Source organism: Schistocerca gregaria, unplaced genomic scaffold, assembly GCF_023897955.1.
Source record: "Schistocerca gregaria isolate iqSchGreg1 unplaced genomic scaffold, iqSchGreg1.2 ptg000492l, whole genome shotgun sequence".
In the NCBI taxonomy this organism is placed as follows: domain Eukaryota; kingdom Metazoa; phylum Arthropoda; class Insecta; order Orthoptera; family Acrididae; genus Schistocerca; species Schistocerca gregaria.
In genome coordinates this window covers 1,579,043-1,585,507 of record NW_026061899.1, presented here as the reverse complement: position 1 = coordinate 1,585,507, position 6,465 = coordinate 1,579,043, and positions in this window count along the sequence as shown.

Here is a 6,465-nt window from a genome sequence, read left to right as displayed (position 1 = left end):
CGATACCTAAAACTTGAATTGTACTACCTCTTACTGGCTATTACTTTAACTTAGAAGCTTCATCTGTGTTCTACTATGGTGCTTTTAGTGTCTCCGAATACCGCAGCACGCGACATAGCTTTGCAGACGATAAGTACAACCGATTCAGAGAGAAGGGCGGACAATGTGACGATCTGGCTTTAAGTCGATTCGATAACAAATGACGAAAACGGACGGATTTCTCGTTTTTCTACTACATATGAACACTTTTCACATTCTCCCGTGCAACTCGGCTGCTAGTCCTTCTTTCATGCAGAATCTTAAGGTCCTAGCTCACGTCCAAGGCACCAAAGCCAACCAAAAAGTCAATAATCGATACCTAAAATTTGAATTGTACTACTTCTTACTGGCTATTACATCATCTTAGAAGCTTCATCTGTGTTCTACTAAGGTGCTTTTAGTGTCTCCGAACACCGCAGCACGCGACATAGCTTTGCAGACGATAAGTACAACCGATTCAGAGAGAAGAGCGGCCAATGTGACGATCTGGCTTTATGTCAATTCCGTAACAAATGACGAAAACGGACGGATTTCTCAGGTTTTTACTACATATGAAAACTTTTCACATCCTCCCGTGCAGCTCGGCTGCTAGTCCTCCTTTCATGCAGAATCTTAAGGTCCTAGCTCATGTCCAAGGCACCAAAGCCAGCTAAAAGTCAATAATCGATGCCCAAATCTTGAATTGTACTACTTCTTACTGGCTATTACATCAACTTAGAAGCTTCATCTGTGTTCTACTATGGTTATTTTAGTGTCTCCGCATACCGTAGCACGCGACATAGCTTTGCAGACGATAAGTACAACCGTTTCAGAGAGAAGAGCGGCCAATGTCACGATCTGGCTTTAAGTCGATTCGATAACAAATGACGATAACAAACGGATTTCTCAGGATTTTACTACATATGAACACTTTTCACGTTCTCCCGTGCAACTCGGCTTCTAGTCCTCTTTTCATGCAGAATCTTAAGGTCCTAGCTCATGTGCAAGGCACCAAAGCCAGCTAAAAAGTCAATAATTGATACCAAAAACTTGAATTTTACTACTTCTTACTGGCTATTACATCAACTTAGAAGCTTCATCTGTGTTCTACTGTGGTGCTTTTAGTGTCTCCGCATACCGCAACACGCGACTTAGCTTTGCAGACTATAAGTACAACCGTTTCAGAGAGAAGAGCGGCCCATGTGACGATCTGGCTTTAAGTCGAATCGATAACAAATGACGAAAACGGACGTATATTTCAGGGTTTTACTACTTATGAACTCTTTTCACATTCTCCCGTGCAACTAGGCTGCTACTCCTCCTTACATGCAGAATCTTAAGGTCCTAGCTCATGTCCAAGGCACCAAAGCCAGCTACAAAGTCAATAATCGATACCTAAAACTTGAATTGTACTACATCCTACTGGCTATTACATCAACTTAGAAGCTTCATCTGTGTTCTACTATGGTGCTTTTACTGGCTCTGCATACCGCAGCACGCGACATAGCTTTGCAGACTATAAGTACAACCCTTTCAGAGAGAAAAGCGGCAAATGTGACGATCTGTCTTTAAGTCGATTCGATAACAACTGACGAAAACAGACGTATTTCTCAGGTTTTTACTACATATGAACACTTTTCACATTCTCCCGTGCATCTCGGCTGCTAGTCCTCCTTTCATGCAGAATCTTAAGGTCGTAGCTCATGTCCAAGGCACCACAGCCAGGTAAAAAGTCAATAATCGATACCTAAAACTAGAATTGTACTACCTCTTACTGGCTATTACATCAAATTAGAAGCTTCAACTGTGTTCTACTATGGTGCTTTTAGTGTCTCCGCATACCGCAGCACGCGACATAGCTTTGCAGACGATAAGTTCAACCGTTTCAGAGAAAAGAGCAGCCAATGTGACGATCTGGCATTAAGACGAATCGATAACCAATGACGAAAACGTACGGATTTCTCAGGTTTTTACTACATACGAACAATTTTCACATTCTCACATACAACTCGGCTGCTAGTCCTTCTTTCATGCCGAATCTTAAGGTCCTAGCTCATGTCCAAGGCACCAAAGCCACCTACAAAGTCAATAATCGATACCTAAAACTTGAATTGTACTACATCTTACTGGCTATTACATCAACTTAGAAGCTTCATCTGTGTTCTACTATGGTGCTTTTAGTGTCTCCACAAACCGCAGCACGCGACATAGCTTTCAGACGATAAGTACAAACGTTTCAGAGAGAAGAGCTGCCAATGTGACGATCTGGCTTTAAGTCGATTCGATAACAAATGACGAAAACGGACGGGTTTCTCAGGTTTTTTACTACATATGAACACTTTTCACATTCTCCCGTGCAACTCGGCTGCAAGTCCTCCTTTCATGCAGATTCTTAAGGTCCTAGCTCATGTCCAAGACACCAAAGCCAGCTAAAAAGTCAATAATCGATATATAAAATTTAAATTGTACTACTTCTTACTAGCTATTACATCAACTTAGAAGCTTCATCTGTGTTCTACTATGGTGCTTTTAGTGTCTCCACATACCGCAGCACGAGACATAGCTTTGTAGACGATAAGTACAACCGTTTCAGAGAGAAGAGCGGCCAATGTCACGATCTGGCTTTAGGTCGATTCCATAACAAATGACGAAAACGGAAGGATTTCTCAGGTTTTTAATACATATGAACACTTTTCATATTCTCGCAGGCAAGTCAGCTGCTAGTCCTCCTTTCATGCAGAATGTTAAGGTCCTAGCTCATGTCCAAGGCACCAAAGCCAGCTAAAAAGTCAATAATCGATGCCCAAATATTGAATTGTACTACTTCTTACTGGCCATTACATCAACTTAGAAGCTTCATCTGTGTTCTACTATGGTTATTTTAGTGTCTCCGCATACAGCAGCACGCGACATAGCTTTGCAGACGATAAGTACAACCGTTTCAGAGAGAAGAGCGGCCAATGTGACGATCCGACTTTAAGTCGGTTCATTAACAAATGACGAAAATGGACGGATTTCTCAGGTTTTTACTGCATATGAAAACTTTTCACATCATCCCGTGCAGCTCGGCTGCTAGTCCTCCTTTCATGTAGAATCTTAAGGTCCTAGCTCATGTCCAAGGCACCAAAGCCAGAAAAAAGTCAATAATCGATACCTAAAACTTGAGTTGTACTACTTCTTACTGGCTATTACATCAACTTAGAAGCTTCATCTGTGTTCCACCATGGTGCTTTTAGTGTCTCCACATACCGCAGCACGAGACATAGCTTTGCAGACGATAAGTACAACCATTTCAGAGAGAAGAGCGGCCAATGTCACGATCTTGCTTTAGGTCGATTCGATAACAAATGACGAAAACGGAAGGATTTCTCAGATTTTTAATACATATGATCACTTTTCATATTCTCGCAGGCAAGTCAGCTGCTAGTCCTCCTTTCATGCAGAATCTTAAGGTCCTAGCTCATGTCCAAGGCACCAAAGCCAGTTAAAAAGTCAATAATCGATACCTAAAACTTGAATTGTACTACCTCTTACTGGCTATTACATCAACTTAGAAGCTTCATCTGTGTTCTACTATGGTGGTTTTAGTGTCTCCACATACCGCAGCACTCGACATAGCTTTGCAGACGATAAGTACAACCGTTTCAGAGAGAAGAGCGGCCAATGTGACGACCTGGCTTTAAGACGATTCGATAACCAATGACGAAAACGTACGGGTTTCTTGGGTTTTTACTACATATGAACACTTTTCACATTCTCCCATGCAACTCGGCTGCTAGTCCTCCTTTCATGCAGAATCTTAAGGTCCTAGCTCATGTCCAAGGCACCAAAGCCAGCTAAAAAGTCAATAATCGATATCTAAAATTTCAATTGTACTACTTCTTTCTAGCTATTACATCAACATAGAAGCTTCATCTGTGTTCTACTATGCTGCTTTTAGTGTCTCCGCATACTGCAGTACGCGACATAGCTTTGCAGACGATAAGTACAACCGATTCAGAGAGAAGAGCGCCCAATGTGACGATCAGGCTTTAGGTCGATTCGATAACAAACGACGAAAACGGACGGATTTCTCAGGTTTTTACTACATATGAACACTTTTCACATTCTGCCGTGCAACTCAGCTGCTAGCCCTCCTTTCATGCAGAATCTTAAGGTCCTAGCTCATGTCCAAGGCACCAAAGACAGCTAAAAAGTCAATAATCGATACCTAAAACTGGTATTGTACTAATTCTTACTGGCTATTACATCATCTTAGAAGCTTCATCTGTGTTCTACTATGGTGCTTTTAGTGTCTCCGCAAACCGCAGCACGCGACATAGTTTTCAGACGATAAGTACAACCGTTTCAGAGAGAAGAGCGGCCAATGTGACGATCTGGCTTTAAGTCGATTCGATAACAAATGAAGAAAATGGACGGGTTTCTCAGGTTTTTACTACATATGAACACTTTTCACATTCTCCCATGCAACTCGGCTGCTAGTCCTCCTTTCATGCAGAATCTTAAGGTCCTAGCTCATGTCCAAGGCACCAAACCCAGCTAAAAAGTCAATAATCGATATCTAAAATTTAAATTGTACTACTTCTTACTAGCTATTACATCAACTTAGAGGCTTCATCTGTGTTCTACTATGGTGCTTTTAGTGTCTCCACATACCGCAGCACGCGACATAGCTTTGCAGACGATAAGTACAACCGTTTCAGAGAGAAGGGTGGACAATGTGACGATCTGGCTTTAAGTCGATTCGATAACAAAAGACGAAAACGGACGGATTTCTCAGGTTAATACTACATAATAACCCATTTCACATTCTCCCGTGCAACTTTTCTGCTAGTCCTCCTATCATGCAGATTCGTAAGGTCCTAGATCATGTCCAAGGCACCAAAGACAGCTAAAAAGTCAATAATCGATACCTAAAACTTGACTTGTACCACTTCTTACTGGCTATTACATCAACTTAGAAGCTTCATCTGTGTCCTACTATGGTGATTTTAGTGTCTCCGCATACCACAGCATGCGACATAGCTTTGCAGACGATAAGTACAACCGTTTCAGAGAGAAGAGCGGCCAATGTGACGATCTGGCTTTAAGTCGATTCGATAACAAATGACGAAAACGGACGGATTTCTCAGGTTTTTACTACATATGAACACTTTTCACATTCTCCCGTGCAGCTCGGCTGCTAGTCCACCTTTCATGCCGAATCTTAAGGTCCTAGCTCATTACCAAGGCACCAAAGCCAGCTAAAAAGTCAATAATCGATACCTAAAACTTGAGTTGTACTACTTCTTACTGGCTATTACATCAACTTAGAAGCTTCATCTGTGTTCCACTATGGTGCTTTTAGTGTCTCCACATACCGCAGCACGAGACATAGCTTTGCAGACGATAAGTACAACCGTTTCAGAGAGAAGAGCGGCCAATGTCACGATCTGGCTTTAGGTCGATTCGATAACAAATGACGAAAACGGAAGGATTTCTCAGGTTTTTACTACATATAAACACTTTTCATATTCTCCCAGGCAAGTTAGCTGCTAGTCCTCATTTCGTGCAGAATCTTAAGGTCCTAGCTCATGTCCAAGGCACGAAAGCCAGCTAAAAAGTCAATAATCGATACCTAAAACTTGAATTGTACTACCTCCTACTGGCTATTACATGAACTTAGAAGCTTCATCTGTGTTCTACTATGGTGCTTTTAGTGTCTCCACATACCGCAGCACTCGACCTAGCTTTGCAGACGATAAGTACAACCGTTTCAGAGAGAAGAGCGGCCAATGTGACGTCCTGGCTTTAAGACGATTCCATAACCAATGACGAAAACGTACGGATTTCTTGGGTTTTTACTACATATGAACACTTTTCACATTCTCCCATGCAACTCGGCTGCTAGTCCTCCTTTCATGCAGAATCTTAAGGTCCTAGCTCATGTCCAAGGCACCAAAGCCAGCTAAAAAGTCAATAATCGATATCTTAAATTTCAATTGTTCTACTTCTTACTAGCTATTACATCAACTTAGAAGCTTCATCTGTGTTCTACTATGCTGCTTTTAGTGGCTCCGCATACTGCAGCACGCGACATAGCTTTGCAGACGATAAGTGCAACCGATTCAGAGAGAAGGGCGCCCAATGTGACGATCTGGCTTTAAGTTGATTCGATAACAAATGACGAAAACGGACGGATTTCTCAGGTTTTTACTACATATGAACACTTTTCACATTCTCCCGTGCATCTCAGCTGCTAGCCCTCCTTTCATGCAGAATCTTAAGGTCCTAGCTCTTGTGCAAGGCTCCAAAGCCAGCTAAAAAGTCAATAATCGATACCTAAAACTAGTATTGTACTAAATCTTACTGGCTATTACATCATCTTAGAAGCTTCATCTGTGTTCTACTATGGTGCTTCTAATGTCTCTGCAAACCGCAGCACGCGACATAGCTTTCAGACGATAA